At 35.6% G+C, this 10,988-nt stretch overlaps 1 pseudogene; it reads left to right on the plus strand.

Moving 5' to 3' along the window:
• The first annotated feature begins 1,896 nt into the window (after nt 1-1,896).
• LOC149189454 (exocyst complex component EXO70H1-like) lies at nt 1,897-4,017 on the plus strand (annotated as a pseudogene).
• The last annotated feature ends 6,971 nt before the right edge of the window (nt 4,018-10,988 follow it).

The raw sequence follows: 10,988 nt of genomic DNA on the forward strand, positions 1-10,988 counted from the left end.
ATCTTTGTATTCTCTATGTATTAGGAAAGCATCTCATGGTTTGATTAAATGTAGTATTCGCTCTAAAAGCCCGAGATTGTTCATCTATTAACTTCTCTAATTTGTTGATATAATGTTATCCCGAAATGGTTGGGTTATTTTCATAGGACAGTTTAAAGCTACCAGTATTATTTCATTATGATTCATCAATTTAAATAAAGTGACAGAATATATTTAGCAATATACCAAGATAGAATATATATCTAGTAATAAGTCTGCTACTAGCTATCCATTATTGAATAATAATAACCCATTTTAGTTAACGATTACTAAGCATATCTTGTATTACTTATCTGTTTGTGCTTTGTTTATAACTATGTAAGTAGTTCCCTTTCTTGGAAGGTCTCTCCACCCAGCCACGGATCCGACGATTACGTCGAGATTCCCCCTCCGAGCTCTTCCTACTCCTGACAGTCAATAAGTCTGTCGCAGTTCGGTATCTTGGGCATCAGGACTGCGGTCCAGCCTCAAGTCTCATACCATTTCGATTGTAATTCACAGTTTTCCCACTGGTTACTTTTGTCCAGCTCAAGGAAGTACACTCAATTATAAAACTATAATTTAATTAAAACTAAATTAAAAAAATATTCAAAACGAATTAGAAAAATTATTTAAAAAACAAAAGAATATACCATACATTTTAAGTTGTTTTAATATTTTTTAAAATTGTAAATTAATCTCAAACAATAAAAAGTAAAAGTAAAAGTACACTCAATTATAAAACTATAATTTAATTAAAATTAAATTAAAAAAAAATATTCGAAACTAATTAGAAAAATTATTTAATAAACAAAAAAAATATACCATACCAATATTGATTTTTAAATTGTTTTAATATTTTTCAAAATTGTAAATTAATCCCAAAAAAAATAAAAAAAATAAAGTAAAAGTACACTCAACCTTCACTAGCGTGTCAACTTCACTATCAGAAAAACGTTGTGAATATATATTTGCATATGCCCCCAAACAAATAATAGTGACAATGTACCTAAATACAATTAAAAAAAAGGGTAAATTGTTGAAACTTTTTCGTCTTTAAAAAAACTAACCATGAAACGTTTAGAATTCCCTTTGTCAAGCAAAGACTCGGCACTTCAGAAAACGACGTCGAATGTTGGGACTCATTCTTTGTAAAGGACAGGCTCAGCGCTTATGTGAGCAGCATGGACTGCATAGATAATTTCGATATTTTGTCAGGGAGTGTTGGTTGTGTGGTGGGAATGATCTGTTGTATTATTTAAAATCTGCTATATTTGACTATATAATACACATGTTTGACTATATAATATTTTTGACATATTTGAGTATGTAAAATATATGTTTAAATACTGTAACTGTCCATTTAATTCAATTGAAACATATGTTTGACTATATAAAATAATTATGATATCTACCTTAATTCTTCATAATAGCAATTAAATATTATTTGACTGAACACTAACTCCTCATAATAGCAATTAAATATTATTTGACGCAACGATAACCATTCAACTGGAGGAAAAAAACGTTATTAACTGTAGCTGTGCACTTAATTCAATTAAAACACGTGTTTGATTATATAAAATAATTATCTACCTTTGATTTTTCATAATAGCAAGTAAATGTTGTTTGACTCAGCAACCACCATTCATTCGACTGGGGAGCGAAAGGTACCTTATTCACGCGAAGGGAACCTTATTCACACAAAACCAAATTAGGAATTCGACAACTTCCAGCCATCCATGTGTTTATTTATTCCTAAACTCCTTCAAATACCGCACCCCACTCACGTTTCCACTCATTCTCGCTCTCTCATATTTCATTCATGATGCTCTGGAGCTTCAATTCTCATTAATCATTCTGCTGTTCATACGCAGACTCTCTCTCTTAAAACAATAGGGATTATTCAGATTTTCCGGGCTGTAAGATTATTTCGTACTCACGAATTCCGAAGAATTCGGGCAATATCTTGATATCATATAATCGTTATATACACACGTCCATAGAGATACAGGAAGCAGCGGGAGGAGGAGAAGACAGAGCAGTGGCCACTGCACATCATATCGAAAAATCTCCGGGCACCTCTGAGAACATGACGAGAGACATGCTCACAATCAGTACCTTCGACGACCGCCTTTCCGGACCGAGCAATCAAAATCCCGGCAATCCCCAGGGAAAATCGACCGATTTGGAGACCAATTTGGCTTTGGCCGACAAAATAATCTCATCCTGGGACTCCAACTCGTTGAACCCCTCACTGTTCCAGAACAACCCAAAAGAAACCAACGAGTATCTCGATGCTGTGGACGGCCTACGCGGCGTCATGGAAATTTTGAACGCCACTCAAAGCAGATCGGATAAGTTGGTGCATGCGCACCGCCTCATGGAAATGTCGATGGGGCGCCTTGAGAAGGAGTTTCACCGAATTCTGTCGACCAACGTCGAGCCGACCATGGCGTATGAGGACTGCAACTCGAGACAGGGTTCGTCGGACGACGGTTTGACAGACGAAGATGAAAGCAGCAGCAGCAGCAGCCGTCGGAGTTGTAATTCTAACGCCGACGACATCTGCGAAATCGACTTGATGTCGGTCGAAACTGTGCTGCAACTCCGCAGCATAGCGAAGAGCATGGTTGCCAACGGGTACGGGAGTGAGTGCGTACGAATGTACGGGCTCACCAGAAGGCCAGTAATCGAAGGGTGTCTCAACAGAATTGGAGTCGAGCGGCTCAGTACCAGGGATGTGCAGAAGATGCAGTGGGGAATTCTGGACATCAAGATCAGGAAGTGGATACGCGCCGTGAGAACTGCGGTGAGGATTCTGTTCGCCAGCGAGAAACGGCTCTGCGACGAGATATTTGCCGGGTTTAGCGACATCGGCAATTTCTGTTTTTACGGGGTCGTCAAGGGGCCCACGACGAAGTTTCTAGAGTTTGGTGAATCCGTGGCCATGAGCAAAAGGTCGAGCGAAAGGCTCTTCAGGGTGCTCGACATGTACGAGACTCTGCGGGACCTAAAGACCCACATCGACACCGTTTTTGACCACGACTCATGTGCCAGCATGCGGACGCAAGCGTCTACGACCCTTGTTCTGCTCGGTAATTCGGCACGGGGGATTTTGAGGGAGTTCGAGAATGCAATCGAGGAAGAGAATTCAAAGAGTCCGGTGCCGGGAGGTACGATTCATCCGCTTACGAGGTATGTTATGAATTATCTGATTTTTCTGTCCGATTACAAGGAGACTCTCACCAACATAACAGCCAATGATCCCACTGATATCTCCAAGGGCCTGCCCAATAGCGTCATGGACTTGTTTGGCGAATTGGATGGGCATGGTGATGAACTGGGCAGCCCAGCCTCTGCTCTCTCAGTGAGACTGGGATGGATTATTACGAGTCTGCAATGTAAGTTAGATGCGAAATCTAACCTCTACCAGGATGTTTCCCTGTCATCTCTGTTTCTCACGAACAATCTTCATTACATTGTTAAGAAGATCAAGGGTTCGAAGCTCATGGCACTGCTTGGTTATGGCTGGTTAAGGAAGAATCAGGGCAAGATGAGGCAATATGCGTAAAATTACGAGAGAGCGGCCTGGATGAAGGCGCTCAATTGCTTGAGGGATGAAGGAATTCACAGTGGGGTGTCACAGCAGTCCTTGGAGAATAGATTCAAGGGTTTCAATTTCGCAATTGAGGAGGTGCTTAGGAAACATTCTGGTTTGATGGTCCCGGATTTGGAGCTTCGGGAGGAGCTTAGGATTTCAATTGCAGAGAAGATGATACCGGCTTATCGGTCCTTCTTGGTCAGACTGAGAACGTATTTGACACGGGGGAGCCACTCTAACATGTATATTGACTACACTCCTGAATACCTGGAAACGCATCTCTTGGATCTGTTTCACAACAATACATCATCCTAAGTTCAAGGAGATCCGAGATAAGTTCTAGGACATCCGACGAGGAAGGGAACTCTTACTGTGGAAAAAAATATCTCAAGTGAAAGATAGCTTGCAATTACAAGCATCACATTAAGGATTAAGATTCTTCAGCCCCGACTATATGTAAATTTAAGTTTGAACATTCTTTGATGATTGTGACTAATTGTCATGTGAGACTATACATAACGGATCTTCCTAATGTCTATTTTCAGTGAACCTATATTACCAAGGAAACTAAGTACTGGTTCAGCCAGCATGTATTTACTCGAATTACTTGTTTCTATGTGTTTTCACTTTCTGCTTTGATTGAAAGTTTTGTTACCGTATTGAAATCCAAATAGTTGAGCTAGAGTTGAGCGAGATTAATGTGTTTAGGATTGTTAGTGTATTTTTGTTAAATTTATTGAGAGCATACATATAAAAATATGTAAAAAAATAAAAATAAAAACTAGAAAAATCTTGTTCTCAATACATAAACTCAAGTCTCATTCCAATCCCATATTTTCATGGAAGTAATGAGTACATTATTATATAGCCAACATATTTCTAATTGGATTATCAATTACCTGACTAACTTCTGATTCTAATCTACTGCCCCTAATAATTTATTGAACAATAGCTTTGAATACTTACTACATCTATTTTTTTTTGCCCTAATTATGATAACTCATGAACACAAAATGTGTTGACGAATTTGTCATCAATTACCTAACATAATTAAGCATTATCCTCAACAATCCCCCTTAATGCTTAATGAGGTGATTCAGAGCATATCCCTCGTGTATTGAAACTTCTTTGGTGAATATATTTGCACGTTGATCATTTGTTGTACAAAACTTTATTTCAATTTCTCCTTCTAACATAATGAAGCATTATCCTCAACAGTCCCCCTTAATGCTTAATGAGGTGATTTCGAGCATATACCTCATGTATTGAAACTTCTTTGGTGAATATATCTGCTCGTTGATCATTTGTTGTACAAAAATTTATTTCAATTTCTCCTTTTGCCACATAGTCGCTTATGAAATGGTAGTTGGTATCAATGTGTTTGGTGTGATTATGAAACACAAGATTTTTAGTTATGGCAATGGTAGACAGGTTATCACAGTAAATAGTTTTGCCATGTTTTTGTTCTTGTTTCATATCTAATAAGACTTTCTTCAGCCAAATTACTTAACATGTTATCGTTGTTGCCGCAATATACTTTTCCTATGTAGAAAACAATGAAATAGTTGGTTGCTTCTTTGAACACCATGATACTGCACCTGACCCAATTCTCAAGACATAACCTGAAGTGTTATTTCTATCATTAAGAGATCTAGCCCAATCACTATCTCTATAACCAACCAACCCCAAATTATTTGATGAAGTATAGAGAATGCCATAATTGTTTGTTCCACAAAGAACAACTCAAAATTCTTTTTCCTGCTCCTACATGAATCTCACTTGGACTTTGCATGAATTTGGAAATCAAACCTACTGCATGCATAATATCAGGCGTAGTGGTAGTATGATACAAAATTATTCCTACCAAACTCCTATAGGATCTAGCATCTACCTTTTCAACTCCATCTTCTACAGAAAAAATTTCATTTGTATTCAAGAGTGTGCTCATGGGTTTATAGTTTCCCATTTCCATTTGTGAAGAAGATTCGAAACATACTTTTCTTATGAAATAAAAATTCCATCATTCATTTGTGTCACTTCTATGCCAAGAAAATAATGTAGCAAATCCAAATTAGTGATTTCAAATTCAGTCGTTATAGCTTGTCTGAACTTTTCCACTAACAAATCACTTGAAGATATGTATATCAAGTCATATACATATAACAAAACAATTAGTATATCATGACCATTTTACTTTAAATATAATGTGGGTTCATTTTCACTCCTTTTAAATCCCTTTTTCAAAAGATAAGTGTCAATTCTACTATACCATGCTCTTAGATATTGTTAAGCCCATAAAGAGACTTTTCAGTTTGTAGACTCTGTGTTCATTAACTGCTTCTTCATATCCTTGGGGCTGTTGGACATATACATCTTCTTTCAAATCAACATTTAGAAAGGTTGATTTCACATCAAATTGATAAAATAACCATTTATATTGTGTTGTCAATCCCAAAACAATTTTGATTGTATCAAATCTTGCAACAAAAGCATATGTTTCATTGTAGTCAATACCTGGTTGTTGAGCATATCCCTTTTCCACTAACTTTGCTTTGTGCTTTTGTACTGATCCATCAGCTACATACTTTGTTTTATACATACAACTATTTCACCCCAATAACTTCTTTTTTAGTAGGAGGATCCACAACCTCCCATGTTTCATTCCTTTTACTCGTTCTCATCTCTTCATCCATTTCTTTGCACCAAACTGACTCTTTTATGACATATTCAAAACACCTTGGCTCTGCTTCAATCTGAGACATCAAAGAAAAATTAGTGTACCATAAATTTCATTTAAGGATTTTGTCTTTCTTGGAGGAGGACTTGGAATTGAAACATGACTTGAAGTTGTAGAAGATGATGAAGTGGATGTGGCCTATGAAGTATTTTGATTTCTGAATGAATTTGCAAAAACAAAAAGATTCATCTTCTTGTACAATAATACTGGGAGTTTGTTGTTGCACATTTTGATTCCACTGCCATTCTTCTTTCTCATCAAAGAACACATCACAACTAATCATTAGTTTTTCAGTTTGTGGATTGTACAATATATAACCTTTGGTATCCTCACAATAGCCAATAAAAATGCATTTCACACTTTTATCATCAAATTTTCTTCTCTTTTCAGTAGGAGCATGAGCATAAGAAATGCAACCAAATATTCTTAAATGAGAAACATTGGGTTTTCTTCCACACCATACCTAATAAGGGGTAATATTTTGCACACTTCTTCTTGGGCATATATTAAGAAAAGAAAGAGATGTAGCTACAACTTCAACCCAAAAAATGTTTGGAAGGTTTTAACCTTTTAGCATGCTCCTAGCCATCTCAACAATTGTTTTATTCTTATGTTCAGTAACGCCATTCTGCTGGGGAGTATAACTGGTTGTCAATTTCCTTTGAATTCCATTCATTTTACAATAAGAATCAAACTTATTAAAAGTCAATTCTCCCCCTCTATCAGTGCGTAATAATTTTACAGAATAACCACTTCTCTTTTCCACAACAACTTTAAATCGCTGAACTATGACAAATGCATCATATTTTTCCTTAATGAGATATACCCATGTTCTTCTACTAAGATCATCCACAAAAATAATCAAATACTAATTTTTGTTGAGAGACAAAGTTTGCATAGGACCACATATATTTGCATGCACTAGCTCCAATGGTTTACTTTCTCTCCATGATTTTCCTACTAGAAATGAATCTCTATGTTGCTTACCAAGAATACACACTTCACACACTTCATCAATAGAACTAATAAGGGGTAACCCTTTGGCCATGTTCTTGTTATATAGCAATTTCATGCCTTTCATATTCAAATGTCCATACCCCATGTGCCATTGCCAGGAACTATCATCATAAGCAACATTTAATGTTGTAGTTGTTTCACAAGGGAGAGTGAAAGCATAAATTCTATTTTGCAGCATATTAGTCTTGGCAATAATTTTACTATGATCATATTTATCATAGGTTATGCATTGTTTGTTCTTAAAAATAATTAAATATCCCTTTTCAAGGAGCTTCTTCATGCTCAACAAATTATGTGCTAGACCAGGAACATATAAAACATCATTAATGTGTTTTAAAATTTACTAGTTTCTTTGAAAAGATGGGTCGAATAGAAGATAATATCCACGCTAGAAGATATCTTAACAAAGCTAATATGTGCTCTGTACTATAAATTTTTGAGTCAATTTTGTCCAAACATTTATGGGATATGAAAAAATCAAATGTTTTAAAAATTATCAAAAATACAATTTAAATTGCTAAAATGAAAAATCTCATATAGCTAGTAGTTAGACTGCACGTGCATAAAATCCCATGTTTGTAGTTAGACAACTGTTAGACTGCCCTATTAAGAAACAATATAAATGTTTTCTTGTCCCTTTCGCGAAAGGCGTGTAAGATTCCATGTTTCACAGTCCACACTCCAACGAGATAAAAGTTAGAACTTGATTTCTAGTTGCGTGTGTCACCATTTATTCCTAGCGAATGGGACTTGCCATGTTTCTGAGACGTTGCCATTTCCAAAAGGATTTCGTTAATGGGTGGAAAAATACGCTTGGGAACATGTGGCCGGTGGCCATGTGAGGGGCAAAGATTCTATGCACTAGAAACTCGATGTGTAACATTTTTGGGGGTTGTCCCTTTCCATTCAAAGAGGACTGTATTTTTCAGACCAGTTTTTGAATATTGTAGGGATTTATTTCCATCAGTATGAAACAAAGCATTTTAATTTATAAAAAGAAGATTTTATCACGTCTAAGCTAGGGAGTCACTTTACCTTTCTTATCAGCGGCTTTACAAGCGGCATGGATTTAAAAGGAGAAAAATAACAAATTAAAATTAAGTAGAGTTGAATTAAAGTCACATAAGATTATGAATATTAATCATTTTTTATAACATAAAGTTGTAAATCAAATTAAAATTAAAATATTAAAAAATGTTATAGGTATATTTATATTTTAAGGTTTGTAGAATGCCTTAAAATTGTTACTGTTTGGTTAAAAACTTGATTTTATGAGACCAAAGGAATCATGTTAATGGCTTAAGTGACAAAGGCATAAGACATATGTGAAAGTTTGCCTCCTTATGATCCTTTATCCCAAATGACATGACTTTTCTTGAATAAGGGTGATGAATCATAGTGTATTAGCCAATAGTAACCAATAATGATAATAATAATAAATACATTATATAAAAAATGGTGTTAAGAAAATAAAACTTAAAAAAAGGTATAATATATATATAAACTTTGTATAATATAATATAATATATTGACCAAGCATATTATGTAAAGATTATAAAAAATTGTATAGGTTTAAAAAAATTATGTTTTTTTAATGCTCATCTTTAGTTTTAAGGGTATAATTTTTTGACAAAGCATATTATGTAAGGATTATAAGGTTTTTGGTTTAGATATCAACTTACTTATGTCTACTTTATGGCAATAGTGTATATATAATGGTTATAGTAGTAGTGTACAAATATGACTCATATCTTGTGAGGATTATAAGGTTTTTGGTTTACATATCAACTTACTTATGTCCATTTTATGGCAATAGTGTATATATTATGGTTATACTAGTAGGGTACAAATCTGATTCATATTTTGTGAGCCTTGAGATCATCATAGTTGATTTTAGTTGTTCAAAATAAATTGTTATTTCTTTTTTTAAATAAATGTGTATATCGAAATTAAAATGTTATTTTAAATTTTAAATAAAAAGATTTCTTTAAATAAATTTATCTAACTCTTTCTTTATTTTTAGTTTGACCCAGATAGGATTTCAATATTAAATTTCATGGTTTTACATAATACTTCATAACAAGACAATTGGCAATTAAATTGTTACAGTGGAATAATTTGCAAAACTATATTTAGTAATTAATTTCCATATCCAATATCATATATTTTTAATATTAATTTTATAATTCTTTTTCACTTGATAAAATTGCGAAATCACACCTTAAAATTGATATAAAAACTTTTAAATAATTAATTATATTTAAAAATATAATTATATTTAAAAATATAATTATATTTAATAATAATAATATGTTGTAGAGCCTACAACCACCCTCCAAAATTTTCCTTTAGCTTCGTTTTGGAGCCTCCCTACCAACCATACTTAGCAGCGCACTGTCAAGTACATAGGCTTCAGCTATGTTTTAGTGGCCTGCCAGCCTGTGCATGTCAACTTGTTTGTCTCCCACCCGCAGGTTGTCATTTCGAACTTGGACAATTCTCTGGCTTAGATGCTCCCCCTGAAAATTTCGTAATTCTGGAGGGAAACCAACCTTCCCTCTGGAAATTGCGTGATCCTACTGGGCTCCAGAATTGCGCAATCCAGCCAAGCAACCTTCCCTTCAAAAATTACGCAATCTAGCCCAACAATGGGCTTTAGCTCAGAAATTACACAATTTTGGGAGGCACTGACTTGCTGGCCCTAGAAATTGCGCAATGCCTAAGGGACAACTAGCCTTGCTCAGCCCAGAAACTGCGTAAATTTCATCCCCAGGCTCGCAGGTTGTTGCATGTGTTGTTAGGTTGACTAGTTCCCTCCAGTACTGAGAAATATTGATTTGCATGCATGGGCTTCTTTTCCCAAAAAAGCAAAAGGAAAATCATCCCTAGATTTTAGGGATCTATTTTTAGCAGCCAGAGGTTACATGCAAGGATCATTTTAGAAACCTCCCGCCAAGTGTTTCTTTTTCCTAGATTTGTGGCATGCACGTCATAACCTCGATCTTATCAAAAATAATTTGTCAGATGTTGCAGAGCTCATTCCTCACATCCATCTTGTAGCTCTGACATCCCACATCACATCTAGGAGCCTTCAGCACATTCAACTCAATTTTTTCAAGGTAAGTCTATTTTTCATGACTTGTGTTGCATTTCTGTCTTTTTTTGTATTTCAGTTTGTGTGAGTGTTTTCTGCTTGGTTTCAATGAACGCTTGCTCTCGTTTGGATGTATGTTAGTTTGTAAAAGCATTGTTTTAGTTTTCCTTTGCATCTCACACTTGTTGCATGCATGACACTGTTTCTGCACTGACAATTGTTGTTGCGGCGACTCGCTTCACACACATGCTTGCTTACCCATTTTCTGAATCTTGCACTCACTGTTTTCATGCATGATCATTCACTCTTTCTTACACTCAGTCTCGCCATGCATTCAAACCTTCTCATTTTTTCAGTCGTCCGTTGGCAGGCTTGGGTTGCCTTGGCCCGGACCTTGCCTTGCCCAACTAGCAATGCGCATCCCTGAGAATGAAGGCTCTGCCTTCCTCCCAGAAAATGTGCAAAACTGGCCATCACTGGCCCCCAGGCTTGTTCTACGCAATTCTGGGAGACAGTAC

Source organism: Pinus tabuliformis, chromosome 3_1 (assembly GCF_031772625.1).
Source record: "Pinus tabuliformis cultivar Carrire ecotype Pingquan chromosome 3_1, CPIR1, whole genome shotgun sequence".
NCBI classification, from domain to species: Eukaryota; Viridiplantae; Streptophyta; class Pinopsida; order Pinales; family Pinaceae; genus Pinus; species Pinus tabuliformis.